General features: G+C 33.1%; 1 protein-coding gene across 1 annotated transcript in view; it reads right to left on the bottom strand.

The window, feature by feature from the left end:
• Nucleotides 1-23,041, bottom strand: part of LOC140435297 (EGFR adapter protein-like) — a 651,983-nt gene that overhangs the window by 540,735 nt on the left and 88,207 nt on the right. The window contains exon 2 of the mRNA XM_072524130.1: nucleotides 5,069-5,130. The gene's annotated coding sequence lies outside the window, so the exon portion shown is untranslated. The remainder of the gene's footprint in view (nucleotides 1-5,068; nucleotides 5,131-23,041) is intronic.

Genomic DNA, 23,041 nt, shown 5'->3' with positions numbered 1-23,041 from the left:
GAGACTTACATCCTGTTGCAAGGACCCAGTCATCGGAGTAACCAAACTTCCTTGATCTGATTTCTGGTATATCAGCCATGTACAGACTAAAGAGAAGAGAAGCTAGGACAGATTCCTGAGGCAGTCCATTCTTCAGTTTTCTTAGGGTGCTGATGTCGGTTCCCATGCCAGTAGGCTAGCATGCTGTTGATTATTCGAGCGGTTGATTTACAGGAGATTGTACGGAGGAGCTTGAATATCATGTCTTCTCTCCAGACTGTATCGTAGGCCGCTGTTAGGTCTATGAATGTGGCTGCAGTTTTAAGTTTTCTCAAAACTTGAAACCCTGCCTCAAAAAAATGTGGTAAGTGAAAGAACTTGATCTGCGCAGCTTCTTTTTGGTTGGAAACCTGCCTGATCCACCGGTATTGATTCAAGTAGCTTTGGACTGATTCTGTTGTAGATAAGTCATTCTAGTAGCTTGAACGTCGCCGATCATTGTTACAGTGAAGTCTCAGTTATATACACAGATACATACAAATCGATAGAAGGAACTCACTGTGCTTATTTTTACCATCAGAAGGTTCTGAATTTAAATACAATACTTTCAGTGAGAAGACGATATTTGAAACATTGCGGACAACTAGATGATCTTAATCATATGTTTTTGAATGTCCCAATTAACAGCAATTAAACTTTATCTACAAAAATTTAGACAATTTTAATTTGTATGCATCATTCAATATCTAGTCTCTGCTGGCTACAGCATCACAAGAAATATACATTATTAATATAGATTTATTTTTTATTCTTATTTAATGGAGTGTATTGGGTCCAGTCCTATATCTAATATACACGTGTGATATACTTGAACTAGAAGACGACACCATAGCTACCTTCGCAGATAACACTGCTGTCTTAGCGGTAAGTGACACCGTCGAAGACGCTACAGAAAAACTACAAAATTCAATAAATAAAATCCATGAATGGACCAAAAAATGGAAAATTAAGCTGAATGAGAATAAATCAGTCCATATAAATTTTACCAATAAGAGAATTAATAATATTCCTATTAGAATAAATGATGTCCAAGTGCCTATTGCAACATCAGCAAAGTACTTGGGGATCACTCTTGATGCGAAACTTCGCTGGAAAGCTCACGTGAAGAAGAAAAGAGAAGAACTAGGCATCCGCTACAAGAAAATGTATTGGTTAATGGGAAGACATTCCTCTCTATCCATAAATAATAAACTCAAAATCTATAAACAAATACTGAGACCAGTATGGACCTATGCCAACTCTGGGGCTGTGCCAAGCCTAGTAACATCAAAGTAATACAGATATTCCAGAATAAAGTACTGAGGAACATCGTAGATGCGTCTTGGTACGTTAGGAACAACGACCTTCACCGGGACCTCAAGATGGAAGACGTCAATCAGATAATCAAGAAATTTGCAGTGAGCCATGAACAACGACTCCATCATCATGTAAACGTCGGGGCTATCCAGCGTCTCGACAATACGAACCTAGAGAGAAGGCTCAAAAAACAAAGCCTTTTGAACTGGTATAATGAGTGAGTGAAAAGCAGAGTAAAGTGTTGTGCGAGTATGCATGCTAAATTTAATGCTAGTTATTAGAAATAATAGGAAAGATACTAGTGAGTAGACACCTAATTTTAAGATTTCATTAGTAATTTAAGTTAGAAACAAATTGATAATTGAGGTGCTTAGAAGCAAAACGCGTTCAATCCACTTTTTGTCGAAAATGAGATATTGAGCTTAACTAGTTCCTAAGAGTCCATTCTATAGGTACAATACTGTATTTACCGTCAAAACGAATTAATTCCAATACATTTCAATCGACTAAAAGTTACTTTGGAAGCAAAACAGATAAAGTCCCTCCTCTTAAAGACCAAAACAGGTAAAGTCCACCGCAACGATCCCAACGAACCTCAAGCATGTTGTAGACCCACGTGAGGTGGCGCTACATTTACAGAAGTAGATATCAGTCAGCAGTCAGTATTTTATTTTAGTATAGAGAGTACAGTCGATTTCTTTGTAAATTTTATCTGACCACGTGCTGAGAGGTGTTTTGCGGTTAATATTAATAATTGTATTGAAATTTATCCCCGGAAATGGAACAATCCCCTTCAGTTGTGTCTCCATCTAAAGCGAGAAAGAGGAAAGGTAATCCTACTTCTACTAAGAGAGCAGTTGCAAAAAAATTAAGGTAAGTAATTTTTCTTTCTTTTGGCCATTTTTTTCTCTACTCATATGTGATACGACTTAGGCACTTAAAGTGTAATTAAAAAACTTGACCCTATAGTTTGTTTATTTTACACAAAAAACAACTATTTTGTACGTTATAACTAATACTTCTTATATATTTTAACACTTTAATTTAACATTTTGGTACAAGAAAAAATCTACCATCACAGTATTTAGTACTGACTGTCTACCGTTCATTCCGTTAAAAAAATATAGAAAATTATATACACAATTGAGTGTTAAATACAAAACATTATGACTGTTAAACTATAGGTAATAATCTAGAATAAAATTGAAGAATGATAAACTAAAATCTGTTTTTGTTTCTAGATATTCGGCACCACATGGGCCCATTATAATGCCAGACTGCAATCACGCTAAGAAAAAGATATACAAATGTAATGAATTGACCTACGAGAATGTCACAGCATTTCGAGATGCTTTTTTTGCAACTGAAAAGAAAAGTGATCAAGATAGCTTCATTATGAAACACACAGTAGTAATTCCACGCAGTAGTCGCCAAAAAAGATCAGCTGGAAACAGAAAAGAAAAAACTTTCACAGGAAGATTTTTCGTAAGGAAATTGGGTGAAGGTGAAGATGTTCAAGTATGTGAACGGGCTTTTCGACTTATTCTAGGGATTGGTAACTCTAGAATACAGACTATCCTCCACAATTATGCAATCTATGGTAATGTTGCTCAGGAAAGAAGAGGTGGTGACCGCATTTCTAACTAATTCAATGAGAGACAACAAGGTGTTATAAAATACATCAGCTCTTTAAAGTGTTTAGAATCGCATTATTGTCGTAGCAATACTCGTCGAAGTTACCTTTCCTCTGATTTGAGTATAGAAAAGTTAGCAAATATGTACAACGCTCAAGCCAACGAGAACTTGAAAGTGAAAAATTCGTACTTTCGCCAGATTTTTGTGCATAAGTTTAATTTGGGCTTTGGTTCACCAAGGGTCGATGTATGCTCGACTTGCCTGGAACTTTCAGAAAAAATAAAGCAAACAACCGATCCTCGGCAAACCGCATCTTTAAAAGCTACCCAAGCTATTCACAAAAAAAGGGCTAAAGCTTTTTTTGCATTACTAAAAGTACAAGAAAATGAAACTCTTACGCTCTCATTCGATTGCCAGAAAAATTTGCCCAGTCTCAAAATTCCAGATCAGGAGACTTACTATCGACGTCAACTTTACCTCTTCAATTTTTCTATTGTTGTTGGTAGTTCTCAGTGCAAAATGTCTCCAAATAATTGCTTTAGCTACGTATGGACAGAAGGAACTTATCCAAAAGGTTCAAATGAGGTAGCGTCATGTGTATTTCATTGTCTGCAAAACTTAGATACATCACAAATTAAGAAGATAAAACTTTTTGCAGATGGCTGCGGCGGCCAAAACAAAAATAAAACTATGATTGCTATGCTACACAGATGACTTCTATTCGCTCCTAAGAACGTTGAAGAGATAGAATTGATATTTCCAGTACGAGGCCATTCTTTTATACCACCAGACCGTTTATTCGGTCTTTGCGAAAAAGAGTTCAACAAAAAAGAAATTATCGAGACTCCAGATGGCTATGTTAAAATAATTGAAAAGTATGCTACAATAAGACTAGGTATTGACGTAGATATTTTTGATTGGAAGCAAGAGGCAGTAGATCATTTTAAACCTATTTCTCAATGGCACTTTAAATTTCAACCTTCAAAAAAGTTCCAATTCAAGCGAGCAGCAAAATCTCAGCACATGATTCTCATCCAAGCAGAACAGTTTTATTACCACTCCATTGGTAATTTCAAATCCATTATGAAAGGGAAAGAAAATGTTTTAAGCATTAATTCTTCAAAAATTGCTAAGGACAATACATTAGTAAACAAGAAAAAATTATCTGATGTCAAAAGGCTTCTTGAATTGCATTTTGGGTCTGATTGGCAATCTAATCCATGTTTAAAGTTTTACGTCAATTTTTTTGCTTCTTGCGAAGGAAGTAGTGAAGTTGGTGCAGAAGTGGAAGAAGATTTATGTGGCATAACTGAAGAAGCACCAGAATTATGTGTCTAACATGTTATTTTTTTCAATTTTCATTAAGAATGTAATAAAATCATCATACAATATATTTTTTACTCACTTCTTAACTAGTTGTTATTACTTTCAAATTAAAGCAAAATGAATAAACTCCATAAACTGAGATACAAAATGCAAAAAATTCAACTTTTGGGAGCAAAACAGATAAAATCCATTTTCAAAATAATAATTGAGCCGTTTAGAAATTTTTTGAGAACTCAAGATTTCTGCACAATAATTTACTCAAACATCTAAACATATTTTACATGTTTTCAAAATAAAATATCTTAATATGAAGCGAACAGTGTTTTTTGCCCTTTTTTTCAAAAATGACGTCTTTGGACTTAACGCGTTTTGCTTCTAAGCACCTCAATTGGTCTTACTGAACAGATTTTTATGTAAGTACACTTCTGTGTCTTTAGTAAAAAAAAAAAATTTTATGCGAGATATGAGGACAATACAAAAGAAAAGTGTAGTGCCTTTAATACTACAATATTAAATATTTTTGTATTTACCCTCTTACCCATGTCATTTCATTCCAATGTATATCTAACAAAAAAAAAAAGCTTAAACCAACATTGATACGCAGCCGATATTTCACAAAATCCAAAAACCTCCCCTCTAGGCAATTGTTTTTCCGAGTTTAAACATTTCCATAACCACCCTCGCACTTTTTCTGATCCCGCTGTCCGCCACGGCGACGTTCTCATGTTTTTCGTATGAAGTCAAAGTTATGAAAGAATAAATCATGGCCTACCTTGCATAACAGGCTTAGATCTTCTTTGTATGCTTAGCTGTCCTCGGACGGTTCAGGTAAACCTGGAAAAAAGGAAATAATACAGTAAACTGAGCTCGGAAAGTGACTGGAGTGAGTGATATGTACACTTTTTTATTTCGTAGGGTATAAAACAGAATACAAGTAGAAAGCTTCAAGAGTAAATTTTATATTTTATTATATAGAACTATTATATAGTATGGAAGTTTAACGGAAAATGTTCAAAAGAGTTTTAATAGCTAACACATGAACTTAAATGCAAAATAAGTGATGGATTTGACCGTTTCTTGATTGAAAATAATTTTTTTAACAATAAAACACTGAAAACTTTTGTTTTTAACACTTTAAATTATTATCACTAGGTACAGCTGTTTCGGTCAGAGTGCCAACTACAAAAGATAATATACAACTACACCTGGACAAGAGTCAGACCTGGTCAGCAACTATATCTAGATACAATTGTTAAAGAAAGTTAACCTATTGTTATTGTAATTGTCAAATTATTATCATTTTCTTTAATTCTTTAATACTCAGGTGATGACGCAAATTATCAAGAACATGTGCAATCATTTGCAATAATACAGTGTTAGCCAAAAGTTCCTTCCCCTCTCTTCAAACTTTACACCAAAACCAGATCTTTTAGGAGATTATCTGCATTCAAACGTCGTCTGTTTCCTCACTTAGTTTTGTATGCAGGTTTTACATTCCTTGCTAGACACAAGTTTGGTTTCAGCACGTTCTGTCTTTATTTTATTTATTGTTTTTTAAATTTTTGGAATACTGTGCTTAACATACGAGTTCTTTTTATGAGTAATAATGAACAAAAAGTTTCTTATACCAGCTTATCGTTTTCCTATTGTAAGAATAATACGAAAGCATTTGATCTTGGCAATCAATTTCTGACATATAATTATTATAGTTTAAAATTACTTTAGGTTTTATAGTTTCTTTTCAAAGTCAGTACTTATATAACTGACATCTCGTTTATCCTTCAATTTTCCAATATGAATTCAATAAGAGAACCTTGATTCATTTTCTTCTCGTTTTAATATCGCCTTCGCGACTTCCTGTAGAATAGAATATTTGTATGATGCCCAAACAGCAAACATACCAATTTTCAGATTTTCAGATTCAAAATTAACCTTTTGCCAAGTTAAGGGTTGGTTAGCCTTTTCATGGAGTATTATAACTCATTCAGGGTTAATATTAAGTAATAGTATATTACATAACGACAGTTGTAAGAAGCTTATTACATGCGAGTAAACAAGTTGTGTAGGTACTATAGTTTTTCTACGATTATTTTCATTTATAAAAAAAGTATAACAAGTAACTTTTATTTATTTAACAAAATTCGGGAACAATTTAAATTAAACATTTATTTATAGTAATTTATTGTAAAATTTTGGCAATTATTTATAATTATACCCTTATCCGAGTTTGGCGGTTGTTCAATAATACGTGGTGAATGGTGAGATGACGTAAACTGTACGGTGTGTTCTTTTTGAACATTGGTATTTTCAGTATATGTAAAGATCTGTAAATTACTTTTAATTGAATTTATAATTCTATTGGCTGTTGACGTCTTATTATTTATTGACTCATCGACTTATCCTTCGGCCGTTGTTGAAGATTTCCATCCACCATGTCGTTTAAGAGCCATTAAATCACCACCGGCATATACCAAAATAGTGGCGGAAGTTCGTCTTAAACAGTGACCTGTTTACATTTTGGGATCTGTTAACTTTAAATATTCGGCTATTTGTTTAGGAACACAGCCTATTTTGTTTAATCCTACCACCTGTTTCGTACATTTACCTCTTTGATAATTAAAAAAAAAATTGATTTATTTGCGGATCGCTAATCTATAGTCGAATTTCTATGTATTGTTTGCAGATTTTATAGAAAATTCCGGAAATAACGAAAGATCTACATATTTTGGTTTTTGTATCAGGAATTTTAACCAATAACATGGTACTTAAATCATCAATGTCACAAATTTTAAGATTTTGTAACTCTTGTTTCCTACAAGCTCCACATATTCCAATAATTGCAATAATCTTAAAATAAAAGTGTTATAAGTAGGCACATTTATGTTATACTTTTAAATAACATACCTTTATTAACAAGTACTGTACATCAGGAGCTCCATTTCAAAAAAGTTTTATTTTATGAGGATGTAAAATTTTATATTTTTTGTGTTAAAAACCTTCTGATTGCCTTTTTAGATAAACTAGCAATTTCGGGTAATTTTTAATATTAACATTATTTTTCAAAGTTATAACACTTCTTAGCATAGAATATATTGCTCATAATGAGGATGGTTTAAATTTCTTAGCGATTTCTCCAAAATAAGCCAAGAGTACGTTTTCAGAAAATGAATTTACATTATTTGTTATGCCAATCCATAAATTGCTGATATATTGCTTTTCATATCTTCCTTTAGATTTTTCTAGTAATAGGTTCTCGGTAGTGTTCGCAGCTAACTCCATAATATTGGGAGGTGTGCTACTAAATTCATCTTCACTATTCGATGAACTCATTTTATTTATCTGTATTTAAATTACCACTATATTTACACTGACAGATTAATAATGTTTAATCTGTCAAAATAACGTCTGTTAATTCGTTTCTATGATAACTCGACCAACGATTACAAGGCTTATGTGATATTATACATTTTTATAGAACTGAAGCGTAATTTTTTTTATTACGTGCTAGTCATTACGTGTCAGTATCTGTTTTGATTTATTTACTTAGCATCCAAATAGTAGGTAATATACAATTTACTAGTAAGAGAGTAGAAAAAATATTATATAATAACAATAATGCTATTATTTTGAGTATCAAAACGATGTAATTTCAACAAGTACGTTAATTACAAGATAACAAAAACGTGCAAATATTATCGTCTCCATTCCAAACCTCCGCAATCGAGTTTCTCCAGACATAACATAACACAAACTAGACGTTCCGTATTTGCATCGTTCATCCTACAAAGCACCTATCAAATATACATTATAAACACATTTATATGCTACCAGCTACAAATTCGCAATTATAATTACCATCAAGACATTCGTGTAGCCGCCACTTAATTAAATCAGCTATTCGTTTATTTTCCGCAAAGGAAATGCTCTCTATCTCTTGCTTTCATCGCTTCGGTTGGTTTTACTTTCTTTGCTGTTTGCTGTCAGCTATAACGATGGAAAGTTACTTTGGTGCTGCAGTTCTCTTTTGACCGTACAAAATGACAAGAAAATGTTTTTACCAACATTTCTTGTTGCACAAGTGTAGATTAATATGAGCATTTAGACTTAATAGACATAAGATATGGGCAAATCCCCATTATTTATAACTTCATAGATGCCTCGAGATATTATCCTTTAGGCAACTTCTGAATGATTTTTGGAAATTCTTAGGCTATTTTTTACCCGCTTAAACAACTCGATACTCGAGATATCTCGCGCTGAACGTTGATTGAACAGCTGAACAGTAGTAGCAAACCGTTTAAAATCGTTTTCAATAGTGGCATAAAACATAAAGATTAAAACGTGTTAACTCGTTTATTTCGTTGCCGCAGATTTTGTGGTCGCTGTATTATAAACGATGGTGGGGGAACTTGCTGTGGCAAGCCACCACGCACCATTCTGAGCGCAGTGGTAGAACGATTTAGTACATGTCTGACCATTGCAATAGGTGTATCACAGTTTATTGCAGTTTGTTTCTTTTATTTACGAATACTGTGCGGCAATCATAGAGGATGATATTATTGAATACGAACACTATCAGTAAGAAAGTAGTGGATCAGAATATAATACAAGTCGTTCAGGTTCTGAAAGTGATACCGAAAGTGTTTTTGATGAATTTATTGATTCACATGATAGTGATACTGAGCAGCACATGAATGGTGTGAAATAAATATTTTATCGGCACCACCTAGATGTTCGTTTCATTCATATCTTCTATAAATTTTGAAATTCCTGACAAAACACGTCTTACACTTCTTCAATTAATTCGTTGACGATATTATTATTGCGCACATTACTACCGAAACCAATCGGCATGCAGAACAAATAACTAGAAACGCTCCAGCTACACCAAAAGAATAACATTGAAGGGAAATTACAGATGCTGAAACACGTGGTTTCCTTGGTTAAATTATTCTACAGAGCATCATAAAAAAGCCGGACCAACAAGTATTGGTCAAAACAATCCACAATATCAACTCCATTTTTCAGAGAAGCAATGGGCTATCAGAGATATTGCCAAATAAAACAATATTTACATTTTTTAATAACGAAGAATATACAATAAACAAGTATCCAAATCCTACGCTAAATAAAATTTGGCCTATTTATGAATACTTTTCAAAGAAATTAAGGAAGTGCTATTCTTTTGATCGTGACGTTACAATAGACAAAAGTTATACAAAGGACGACTTTTATGGAAACAGTACATTCCGCTCAAGAGAGCTCGATTTAGCATAAAAAGTTATATGTTGTGTGAGTCTAAATGGAAACGCAACTAGAATTATAGATTACAAATTATTGATTTTACAAAAAACAAGGTTTCAAAATTCTAATTATTGTTGATTTATCGTCATAACAATCAATAAATGTCAGATTTTAATGGCACACATGGAGAAAATAGAGGTATACCTATTAGAACTTTATCATTACTACCAGCATCAATTATTACTTCATAATTTTCAAATCAAAATATTCCGAAAACAGTACACAGTATCGAGTTTTACCAAGAGTACCTTTTTCGTGTAAAATTGAATGATGTTTAAGTTTACTTGAAATTTTGATTAATAATTATACTCTTAACAAAGTTATATTGACTAATACTTAGTACGATCCGTGTAACTAGCGCCCTCTATGAGAATCAGATATAAAAACAAATTCATGGGATGTATCAGCTTCCAGAACATACTCGTATAAAATTTCATTACAATGTTGCCAGTAGTTTCGGCAAAATCGTAAAAAATGCGTAAAATTTTTTTTTCTTCAACGCTCTGTATCTTGAAAACGGATGGCGTTACAAAAATTTTTTACTAAGCAAACCCCAATTATTTTGTAGTTTTTTACCTACCCTAGAGACGGGGTTACCTTTTTGTGAAACAACTTGTATTTGGAGGTAAAGACGTAGTACCCCTTATAAAAATAGGAAGACTAAGATGAGCAGGACATCTGGCAAGATCACAGCAGAACACAAACCTCCTAGAAGAATCTGTCACAACCTGTGAGAAGTAGAAGTAGGGGTAGGCCAAAACTCAGATGGAGGGATGGTGTAGATAAGGGTGGTAGAAAAATAGACGCAGCAAACTGGCAACAGTTGGCAATGGAAAGAACTGACTGGTAATAGACTTGGGAAGGTCGAGGCTCTTTTATAGGGCTGTAGCACCAATGATGATGATGATGATTACTTTTATATACATATTAAAATATGCCAATACAAAAATTGTCACAGATTTTTTCAAATTAATTTTTGAAACAAGAGAAAATGCCAAAAGAGTGGAATAAGAGTATCATCTGCCCAATCTATAAAAAGGGTGATAAGTTACCATGTTAAAACTATAAGGAAATCTTCTTGTTGTGTTGCGAATGTTAAATTTTTACCAGTATACTTAACCATAGAGGGCACTGATACAAAAATATGGTATGGGCACGTATACGGAACCTAAATCACGTGCTAAACGAGTATGTCTGTCAATAAATGACAAAAGACTAAACTTCAAGTACAAAGTCGATCTTAAAGAGTAACACAACCCTAATATGCCACTACGCCTTTTTTTATTCTCAGTTTTTCCCACTTATTGGTTATTTTGGGATAAAACTACTCTACATCATTTTAAAGGATAACCTACACACTTCTTTTTACCTTGTTCCTTACGAAAAAATAATAATTTTTTACACTAGAATACATATTATTTCAAATATGTACAATTTTATTATATTAACAGCATCATTATAAATTTAATAGAAATAAATTTCTTTGAATTGTTTTTAAAGCGTCTAAGAACGCAATTTTTTAAAATCTCTCTTTTTTACACCTTTCTCTCCGTGGTACATCTCTAAAATGTATCCGACTGATGGTTTTTATAGGTCTAGACAGATTGAAAATTTTATTCGTTTGGTTCAAAGTGACTGGCATCTTAAACTTGAAGTTAATTTAGTAAAAGCTTTAAAACGCGAAGGGAAATATTTCTTGTGTGAGCTTAACCACGTTTCATAGATTTCAATAATGGTCCTACAATAACAAAAGTTATACTCATAATAATATATTTTTTACTACTACAAGAGTATCCTAAAATTTCAAAAAATTTGAGAAGAAATTGTTACTAGATTAATTAAAAATGACACATTCATTCAAAAATAAAACTTCAAGAATTTCAAGAACGAATTTTTTTTATTATTTTTATTTTTTTCTAGGGTAGACATCAGTTGGACTGTTTTAATAACTGCATCAGTGGTAATTACTTTCTTTGTCTCATTATGTAAAATAATAAATATAATAATAACGGATTTATTACGGCTGTCGCCGCTTCTCCGCCCCCAATTTCCGTCTTTTTCTGTCATATGCAGTTGCCTCTTCTAAGTCTCTTGCCGATATTGCTTCATCAATATCGTTGCGCTAACTGCTCCGTGGTCGTCCTCTCTTTCTTCTTTCAGGAGGGATCCATTCCAGTACTCTCCTAGGCCATCTGTACTCTGGCATTCTTTTAACATGTCCGAACCAGATTAATTGTTTTCTTTCTATGTCATCATTGATATTTCTCTCCATTTTCATTTCGTTTCTTATTTGTTCGTTTCTAACTCTCTACCGCAGCTTCGTCTCAGATAATCCATTTCTGTCGTCATAAGTTTGTTTCTATTAGCTTTGGTGACGTCCCATACTTCCGAACCGTAAAGTGTAATACTTTGGACTATACTACCGTAAAATTCCGCTATTTCCCTTCTTGTTGAAAATGACCCCCAAATATTTGCAGGATTGCACGCCTTTGATATTTTGTCGTCTTCCAAGACTAGGTCACATATTTCATCTGTTCCCACTGAGAGATATTCACATTTTGTCATATTCATGTTCAGACCTGCCACCTCATATTCTTCTTGCTTTCTTACCATATAGCTAAGATCGTAGCTGTCTTCGGCAATTACTACCTGGTCATCCGCAAAGAAAAGTGTATATAGCTTATTTTCTTCCACCGTTATTCCCATGTTTCTACATTTTTTTACCCATTTCACTAAGGATCTGTCCAAATAGATTTTCAATAAGGTGGGTGACAGACAGCAGCCTTGTCTTAGTCCCTTTGTTGTTTGAAAAGGAGAGGTGATTTCTTGTCCCATTTTAATTCTTGCAAAATTTTGTTCGTAGTATTTTTGAGTGGCGTTAATAAGAATTGGGTTTATTTTCAAGTTACCCATTTCTATCCATAGTTGGGAGATCGGTACACTGTCATATGCTTTTTCCATTATGTAAAATGCCAACGTGAAAAGTCAAAATTAATGTCATATTAGTTCCAGAGGAATTTTTTTGAAGCTGGAGGAACAGTTTGATGCTTCGTGTATCTTACAACTTATGGATGTTTGGAATATATATTTTTAATCTAGTTGATGAAGGACATGGAGTCTGTACATATTGCCGTATTTTTGGCTTAAGTTTTGTTAGATAAACAATTTAATGCTTGTAAGATGGCGTATATATCTCTGTGTGGATAGAAATAAATGGTGAAAGACGAAACCTCTAAATAATACTGTTTGTATTTGTTGCAGAATATCCAACTATCCTAGTTTTAGATTAACATGTAAGAGAATCCATATATTCTGTAGCCACTTGTTTTGATCAGCTCTAGCAAAAATTGTCTCGGGATTTGGGTGTTGGTTTGATTTTTGAAGTAGTTGTTGACCGAAAGGTTAATTTTTGGATCATTATTAGTCCAAGGAAGGGTTGATGGCATTATATGAGTATCTACTATCGAAAAATCAGTCGATCATGTAAAGAGAAATAAAATTTAAAGTAATGTACGATATCTATTGTTGAACTCATAATTATAGGGTTTGTAAATTAGCTCATATTCAGGCTTTTTTTTTTATTCACAGATACCATAGCTATATAAACATGTCGAGCAGTTATTGTCTTCGAGCGAAATGGCTTCAATACATATTCATAATGCTGTAGATTTTGACCTTTTTAACGTGTGGTTTACACATAATATTAAATTCATAAGAAAAAGTTAACCATTCAAGAAACCAAACATGGAAATATATTAGGTCCGAAGGTCTGTTGACTTCTATTTTAATTTAAAATTTTGACGCAACATTAATATCGAATAATTCTTCCAACTTCGTATTTGCTGAAAATGTAAGTAGATCTCAAGTTACTACAAAATCTTTTTTACTTTCATCTCTTAGTCCTTTAGGAAAAAAAACCCAAAGTATTACGTTACCCAAAGAGCCATGGAATTTCTCGTAGGGATCAGATCACGAACAAGGAAATAAGACGGAGAACAGGAGTGACAGATGCCATAGAAAGAATTATGACCCTTAAGTGGAACTGGGCGGGGCACATAGCTAGAATGTCGGATAACAGATGGACACAGCGAATAATACAGTGGAGACCGAGACAAGAAGCACATCGAAGTAGAGGTCGTCCACCAACAAGATGGTCTGATGACATAAAACGGATCGACAAAAATTGGATGCAAACAGCACAAAACAGAAATACATGAAAAATACTGAGGGAGACCTATATCTAGCAGTGGATAGATCCGGGTTAAATGATGATGATGACCGTAGTTTTCTCTAACCTGGTCTTTCTTACTCTCATTATAGTTCGTCATGGAGAGTGGCTAGTTAGAGTCGTCGGTATATGAGGTATTTATTGTTCTTTATGTTTCATTATCATCATCATCATCCAGCCTAATTTATCACGTCCACTGCTGAAAATACACCTCCATAATCTCCTCGATTCTTTACGATTTTGTGCTTTTTGTTGCCAATTTTTGGTGATACGTCAGTTCAACGTGTAGGTGGTCCTCCTCTAATACTACGTTTGTCTGCTTTTTGCATTTAATTTGTAATTTTGTCTATGATGAGTCGTGCATTCTCGCTACATGGCCTGCCCAATTCCATTTCAGGTCCACTATGCTTTCCACAACATCAGCAATTCTCGTCCTTCTTCGTAGATCTTCTTTTTTTATTTAAACCCGCAACGTCACTCTCAGTATATACCGTTCCATTAATCTCTGTGCCACTCTTAATTTTGAAGCCGTAGTCTTGATCAGAGTCATAGTTTCTGCCCCGTAGATTATGACCGGTAATATGCATTGGTCAAATACTTTTCTTTTGAGGCTTATTGGTATGTTGGCCCTAAGTGTGTCTCGCAGTTTTCCAAAGGCTACGTCTTTGAATTTTGTATGTTTAATTATCCCTGCTGATTCTTGTTTCATGACCCAAATACGTATATTTCTGGACCAGTTCTACCACTTTGTCTTGAATAATTAAATGATTATTAGGGGCCATATTTGTCATAAACTTAGTTTTGGTCAAGTTTATTCTGAGGCCCACCTAACATGCAAAGTCAAACACATTTAACATATCTGTGGCTTCTACTAAATTATCTGTGATAAGAACAATGTTATCTGCGAAACGGAGATGGTTAAGCTTCTTCTCGTATGTTTACAATTAAAAAAAAATTTAGCTTTTATTTCTGTCAATTGTATAAAATTGACCGCTTTAACGAACATTCTGTATTCTTCTACTAAAAAAAGAACGAACAGAAATAAGGGATATCATTATTTTTAAAAACTTGTATCTCTCTTAACCATCAACTTCACAACATGCAAATCCAAATGATTAAAATCGTTTTCAGATCAAAAATGCCAATTACCATCTACAGTAAAAATTCTCTTATTCTTTTGAAAAGCGGGATAAAATATCGTAACATAATTATGTAATATACATTTTTCTTTATGCCTGCTCCACCAATTCTGTTGTCAGGTTGTTATTCCTGCGACACAAAGCGTCGCTCCTCTTTTGTTAGATAAACGAGCCGGTATTGAAGTTACGAAATATATTTGTTAGGGTTTAGGTATGAAACACAGACAATTGGGGGTGTATAGTAAGGTAGCGAAGAGCAATTTAATTTGGAATGGTAACAGGATAACGTTGGGCTTTATGCTGACTATTTCTATGGTCTTCTATCTACAGATAATTTAAAAGTGTAAATACTTCACGCGTTTTATTATCTCTCTTTCAAACAAATTTTTGTTCTATACAATAACACTTTGAAAATTTTCTCTCTGTTATAATACTAAGTTAAAATATACTTGAATCGTCCCAGTTACTGTTCGAGAATTCGTACATGATGGTCTGCATTACATCATTAACAAAAAAATTTAGATGTTACACCTTACACCGATCTAAGGAATCCGGTCAAACTCCACTGTACTAATACATGGCAAAATCATTGTGAAAAATTAGGTACAAAATTAAATGTAATTTGCCCTGAAATAAATACTGTCCTGGAAACTGTCCTGTCCCTCAAACAGAAGAAACCACGGTAATACAAACCGCCTAAGAATTGGCAATACTGCCTTAACACAAATATTTAATAACAAAAGAAACACTACCGATCTGCTTCAGCTACTCTAACCCACTGACCGTCAAACATATCCTGCTTGATTGTCCTCAATCCATGGAAAAAAGAAGATCCCAATTATTCACAGATGATGATCTCAAAACAGTTCTCGTCAAAAAAATTTCGACAGTGTTAACTTATTTAAAAGACATCAAGTTATTCAATTGTATTTAATATAATATTTCTTGTATTTGTTATATCCACTAATAACCCTGCTAATAACGAAAATTCCGAAGTGGAAAGCGAAACGTTAAATAAACTCATTTTTAAACAGAATTGTTACTTATTACCAAAAACAGTAAATTGCATGGTAATGTGAAATAAATCTTCATCTACTAGCTTACCCAGCAAAGACATAAAAATGCCTTCACCCGATGCAAAAGTGCATAAAAAGCATAAAACTAAAAAATCCATGAAAGTCGCACCCGATCAATTTAAATTAACAGCCTCCTCTGTTCTTACAATCAATAATCTTTATCAAGAAAATCCAAACTTTTTCTCTTTACCGGTTGAAAATTTTCTTGCCTTTCTGGAAAACTCCTTCGGCAGTAATAATCCTCTTCAAGAAGCACAGCAGTTCACTCAAAATGTTCGATCATTACTTGACGATATGTATAAAATATACCCTTCACTGGAAGATAGAAAAATCAAGAATAGATTTACAAGAGTTTCTAAGAAAATTAAACAGCAACTTAATATAGACAATTCAGAAATTGGAAGCACAACATCGCAATCTACAAATAATGATGAAGATTATCTAACCGACTGTTCTCTAACTTCTCAACGTTCTCAATGTTAAATATGTTTTACTTTTACGTTAGTGCAGTGGCACTGCGATGAATTCTACCCTCGCTTAGAACGCTAACAACAATTATTAATAAATAATACAAAAGCAGATATCATCTGCCTTCAAGAAACCAATTTCAAGGAAACTCATAGACGTGATCTTAAAAGTTTTGAAGGTTACCATTTCCTTCGGACTACGTATACAAGAACAAGTGGAGGAACATCTATCTTCCTGTCTAATGATTTATTTTCTATACAATATATCCTAACTACCAATTTAGAGGCCATAGCAATAACTGTCTTGTGTCCCGACCAAATAACCATATGCAGTACATATATTCCACCTAATTACAACTTAACAGAAACCGAGTTTTTTTCTTGAAAGACATTCAGTTGTTCAACATAATATGACCCCTTGTTTTCCATGTATTTTACCTTTAACTTATAACTTATAAGTGATAAAACTGTTGTATTGTTAAGTCATAGGTTCTAAGCTTATATATTAACTATAACAATTAGTAACATGTGCTTTTTGTAATTATTGTAGACAATATTGTTTGTGTCAATGGTCTTTGCAGCCGAAACACATTAATTTAAATATAAAAAATTACAAAAAAAATTCTTACTTATCATTGATTGTAATATTTATTGTAATTTATTTTAAGTTGTAATATTATTGTAAAAAATTATTTTAGTGTAAATAATAACTTCTTTTAAATAATTGATGGATTCGACCGTTACTTGATGGAAATTCATTTTATCTAACAATAAAACACTGAAAACTTTGTTTTCAAAACTTCCACAAAATTTATTTTAAATTCTTATCACTACAGCTGTTTCGGCTGATTGCCTTACTCAAGTGATCTGTTTTTGGCATGGGTTTACACTTTATAGTCTCTAATGAAATAGGTTGAGGAGGGGAGAACTGTTTGTCTCAAGCTGGTCATTCAGAATTATATCTTTGTTTTTTAATTTGTTGATTTCTATAGATTCTAGCTTAAGGCCTTTATTTTGAATGTGGAGAATTTTAAATTCGTCATTAAAAGAATGATTATGATCTAGAAGGTGAAGTGCGTATGTAGAATCTGTTTTTCTATTATTGAAAGCCCTTTTATGTTCTGCTATTCGTTTATTAAAATTTCTACCTGTTTGACCAATGTAAGTTTTTGGGCAGTCGCCACATTTAAGTTTGTACACACCACTGTGTAAGTGTTTTTTATGTTGGCTCTTGTTTTTAATATATTTGCCTAGGTTGTTATTTGTTCTGAAAGCTGGTGTTATTCCTTTCTTTTTTATGTGTTTGGCTATTTTTGTTGATATTTTGCCTGTATATGTAATCGAGCAGAAGGTACTGGGTTTTTTCTCTGGTGGTGGAAATACTAAGTTCAGGGCTTTCTTGTGTAGTTTTTGATTTAACATTTTATTAATTTTTTGTTCGTTGTATCCATTGTTTACTGCTATTTTTTGCTTAATGATATTTAATTCTGTCTTAAAATTGTATTTTGACATAGGAATTGCTGTTAATCTATGTAACATACTATGATAGGCTGCCAGTTTATATTGTTTGGGATGGGATGATGAATTGTGAATAGTCGTGTCAGTATGGGTAGGTTTATGAAATATGAAGAAGTCATGTTTGTTTTTAAGTCTGGTAATTTTTAAATCTAAAAAATTTATGGAATAATATTGTTCTGTTTCTATTGTAAATTCAATATGACTATGAAACGAATTAATATACGATAAAAATTGGTCGAGTTGCCTGTTAGTTCCTGTGAAACATACCAGTACGTCGTCTACGTATCTCCACCAATATAAAAATTGTTTGAATATGGAATGTTTTGAAATCTTTGTCTCTAGATGATCCATAAAAATATCTGATAGCAATGGGCTTAGAGGATTGCCCATTATAAGTCCTGCACTGTTATTTGTATATAATTCATTATTAAATTCAAAGTAGTCCTGGTTTATGCAAACTTCAAGAAGATGTAAAATTTCAGATGTAATGATTGGATTTGTACTATTTTGGTCTAAAAGGTTTTTTACTAGAATAAAAGTTTCTGTAGGAGGGATACTAGGAAAAATACTCTAAAAAGACTACAGGTCTTATTGGGTGATCCGGTTTGTGTAGTTTAATGAAATAGTATAATTTAGGAGACTGTGGGTTCATGATACTGAGGTATTTCTGTTCTATTGGATTTACTATTGATTTTGAATTTTCTAACGCTAGCTTAATTTGTTTTTGATACTTTTCTGTTGGATCTTTGTGTAACGTTTCAATGTTTTGATTATTTAAAACTTCTATTGTTTTGTTATTATATTCTATTTTATCTATAGAAATAGTAGTGTTACCTTTGTCTGCTTTTGTAAACACTATGTTGTTTTCTATTGATTTATTTTTAAAACGGCCATTTCAATTAAAAATTTAAAATAAATTTTGTGGAAGTTTTGAAAACAAAGTTTTCAGTGTTTTATTGTTAAATAACTTCTTTAGTTAAGATATCGTAAAAACACAATAAGCTTTAGCTTCAGTGATAACAAAGATGTTTTTGATCAGACGGACACAGGAAAAAAAGTTATAGTAAGGCCAAAAAAAAAAAAATTCTTCTTTTTCTTCTTTCTTGTATGTAGGCTTTAAAGTCTGTTTCTACTTTAATATTAGCCTCCCAAATTGTTTAAATTATCGCACTATCTTTTCTTGATCTGCCAATACTAATTCGTCGATTTGGTATTCTCTTGCTATTCGTATATCATATCCTCTGCCATTCTGCTAATGTGTTCGTTTCACTCCTGTCTCCTTTTTGTCACCCATCCATTTATGTCTTCTATATTGCATGCTCTTCTTATGTTTTCGCTTCTCTTCCTATCCAACAGACTTTTCCCTGATATTCGTAGGAGTCTTTTCATCTCTGTTGTTTATAGTAGTGGTCTCATTTTAGATGTGTCAGGTCTTGTCTCCGACGTTTATGTTAATATAGGTCTAATTGCTGCTTTATAGATTCTTGTTTTTGTGCCTTATCTTAGGTATTTGTTATTATGACAAATTTATTAACACAGTGTATTATAGACACTTTGTTAGTTTTCCATTTATCTTTGCCTGTATTCGATTAAGGAAGTATATGTTTTCGATGGTTTGTATAATATTGATTGGTATGTTTCTTTTATACAGTATACAGTATACTGTGGATGTTTCCTCGATTTGGATGCGATCAAAAGCCTTTGTCAGGTCTATAAAACATAGATATGCTGGTTTATTGTACTCGATGGCCTTTTCTGTGATTTGTCTTAGTACAAATACGGCGTCAACGCAAGATCGTCTGGATCTGAATCCTTGTTGTTAATCTGATAAAGTTGTTAGTTTATTGATTTTGTTGGTTAGGACTTTTGTGGTAAGCTTAAGTGCGGTGTTTAGTAGATTTATACCTCTGTAATTGTTGGGGTCTTCTCCTTAAAAAAGGGACACAAAAAAACAAAATATAATAAAATTATGTAGCAAAAATAATAAATTGAAGTACAGTTTTAAATAAAATATTGTTCTTCTTATATCGTCAAAAATTGTCTCATTTTTTAATTTGTTTTCTGGGTATTCGATAAATAATTTTCTTCTTTGTTTAGTATAAATTCATTTTAAACAACAACAATGGTATTATCTCAACTCTATGCAAGTTTATTTCCCACATTCATTTCCCGACTTATCAATCTCCACATTCCCCTTTCAAATCTTGATAAACGCCGCTAAACAACGTTTAGCAAACCAAAAGGAATATATTTTAGTCCTAATTACCTTTTACAGAGACATAACAGCGGAGAAACCGTGGGGTGGGGCAAGTGGATGCCTCTACAAAACCATCATACATTACCGCAATCCAGTCCCGTAGCGAACAATGAGAGTACAAGAAGGGTGCCAAACACCCCTTGGCATCCGCCATTGTTGTTGTTGCTTGTTGCGAATGTTGGCTGAATTCGTTTAATTAGAACCCGTATTTATAATGTTAGTATGACTAATTAATGGATTGCGGGTGACGTGATTGTCTGTCAATGGGAAAGGGGGCGAATTCGAGTCGTCGATTAGGCTTATGTTGCTTTTTGATGGAATTTTTATTTTTTGCGTTCACGAACTTCATCAGCGGTTTGAATGACGTTTTAAAGCCTTTGTTACGGCTTGTGAAGCTCACCAGATAATTGAAATATGAAAGGGGTTGCTCAAATATTATATGAACATACTTCTAGGGTTTCATTCAAATATATTTTTAAAAATTAGTTGGACACTTTTTATATATGACGCTGACCCTACAAAACACGTAATAATTAATTTCTCATTCTGATCATAGTATGGAACAATCTCTAGAATTCAGATTTGTAGACTACAAAATGTCATTTTTAAGTCTAATATCTTAGGCTCCGCCAAGGAAGTCCTTGGTCAAAGAAATATAAATAAAAATACATCGTTCTCAAGGCGAAGAACTCCATGGTTTTGTACAGAAGTGAAGAAAAAATGTAGACAAAGAAAAAAGCTTACCTGAAATACATGTCAACCAAAACACAAGAGGCATACCATAATTACAATACAATTAGAAACGAAACACATGCACTTGTAACAAAAATAAAAAATGATAACTGGGAACGCTTTTCGAAAGAAATGGAACATGATTTTTACGGTCAGCAAAGGACAATATGGCGCTTCATAAGAGGTAAAAGAACGGAGGTAAAGAATCTAATAGAACCAAAACACATAGAAAAGGATACGTGGATTGACTACCTAAAAAGCTATATGCAGAGGAAGAAAAAACGACACTAGAACCGGAAACACCCGAAATTACCACAAATAAAGAACTTAATACAAATGTACAGGTAGTTCGGAAAATACTTGAAAACCTGAAGAACAGAAAATCTGCAGGTAAAGACGAGATACCAATCGAGCTACTGAAATACCGTGGAGCAGCAATGACAGAACACTTAACCACATTAATTAATAAAATTATAAAACACAATAAAATACCAGCAGAATGGAGAACGAGCGAACTAATTCTACTATTCAAAAAAGGAGATCAAAAACAGCCAGAAAACTACAGAGGTATAAACTTGTTAAATACTGCGCTAAACTTGTTGCGTTCTGCACATACGATGACCTCAATATAACAATTTTGGTCATCCTGAAGGGGGAGAGAAGATATTCTGTTCAATCTAGAACTCGCTGGTTTCCCCCTTCAGGATGACCAAAATTGTTATATTAAGGTCATCGTATGTGCAGAACGCAACATAATGGTCCTTCGAGCCGGATCTCGCAGATGGCTCATCTTGGAATGTTTAGCCCTTAAAACTGCTGTGCCCTTGTACACGCAAATCTCGTTTAAATATACTACGGGGAGAATCAAAACTAACAAAAAAAAAGAGTCTGTTCATATTATATAAATATTTATATATCGTTGCGAAACTGCAACAAAACTTACAACTACAATTTTGCAAGTGCTAATAAATCAGAGGATAAGTTTACCAGATGAACAACGGGATTTTTTGGTGGAAGATCGTGTACAGATGCAATATTAGTTATAAAGCAAATTCCTAACAAATCACTAGAGTATAATCGACCAGCATTTCTGTGCCTGATTGACCTAAAAAAGCATTTGACAGAGTAAAACTCAAAGATGTAATCTTCTGTATAATAGAGAAGTTCCCCTAAATATTATAAAAACTGTCGAAAACATCTACCAAAACAACAAAATTGTAGTCAGAATAGATGGACAACTTACAGAACCTATAGAAATTGGCAGCGGAATAACACAAGGTGATTCATTGAGCCCCATGGTCTTTAATTAGATTATGGATGAAATATTCAAAAGCGTTAACAAAGGAAAAAAATACAGAATGGGAAACAAAGAAATCAAAATACTCTTACGCAGATGATGCAATATTGATGGCCCAAGATGAAGATAGTCTGCAAAGACTGGTCCACAGATTTAACATAAGAGCAAAAGAATTTAATATGACCATTTCATCTCAGAATACTAAAACAGTAGTAGTCAGCAAAGAACCAATTAGATGTAAAATAGAAATTAATTACATCGGTATTGAACAAGAAGTAATGTTAATAAAATATCTGGAAATTACACTGTCTATCTATGGATGACAAAAAAGTAAGAGATCAAGTACAAAAAGCAAATAGACTGACAGGATGCCTTAATCACACTATATTGCGAAACATGTAGCATTTGTAAATTTCTTCAAATCCCCTCGTATATGTAATATATTGAAATCCCCTCATGTATGTCTGAAAATCGAAGAATATTTTTAATGTTTCTCAGTTCCTATCTTACAAGTTAAAATACGCAAAAAGTATTTTCAATTCCTGCTTAGGTCGGCTCGAATTAATATAAACCATTTTAAAGTTGTTTATTTATTTCGCAGCTGCGTATGTTGCCCGATATTCTTTGATTTATGTCGCCCGAAGTATTGCGTTTTCAAATTAATAATTTGCGTCATAGAAATAGGATATCTACGTCTTAGTTTTCTGTTTTGTTTATTTCAGCATTT

The sequence above is a fragment of the Diabrotica undecimpunctata genome, chromosome 2 (assembly GCF_040954645.1).
Source record: "Diabrotica undecimpunctata isolate CICGRU chromosome 2, icDiaUnde3, whole genome shotgun sequence".
Classification (NCBI taxonomy): domain Eukaryota; kingdom Metazoa; phylum Arthropoda; class Insecta; order Coleoptera; family Chrysomelidae; genus Diabrotica; species Diabrotica undecimpunctata.
The sequence above is the reverse complement of the archived record's forward strand: the minus strand, read 5'-3'. Positions and strand labels throughout refer to the sequence as shown.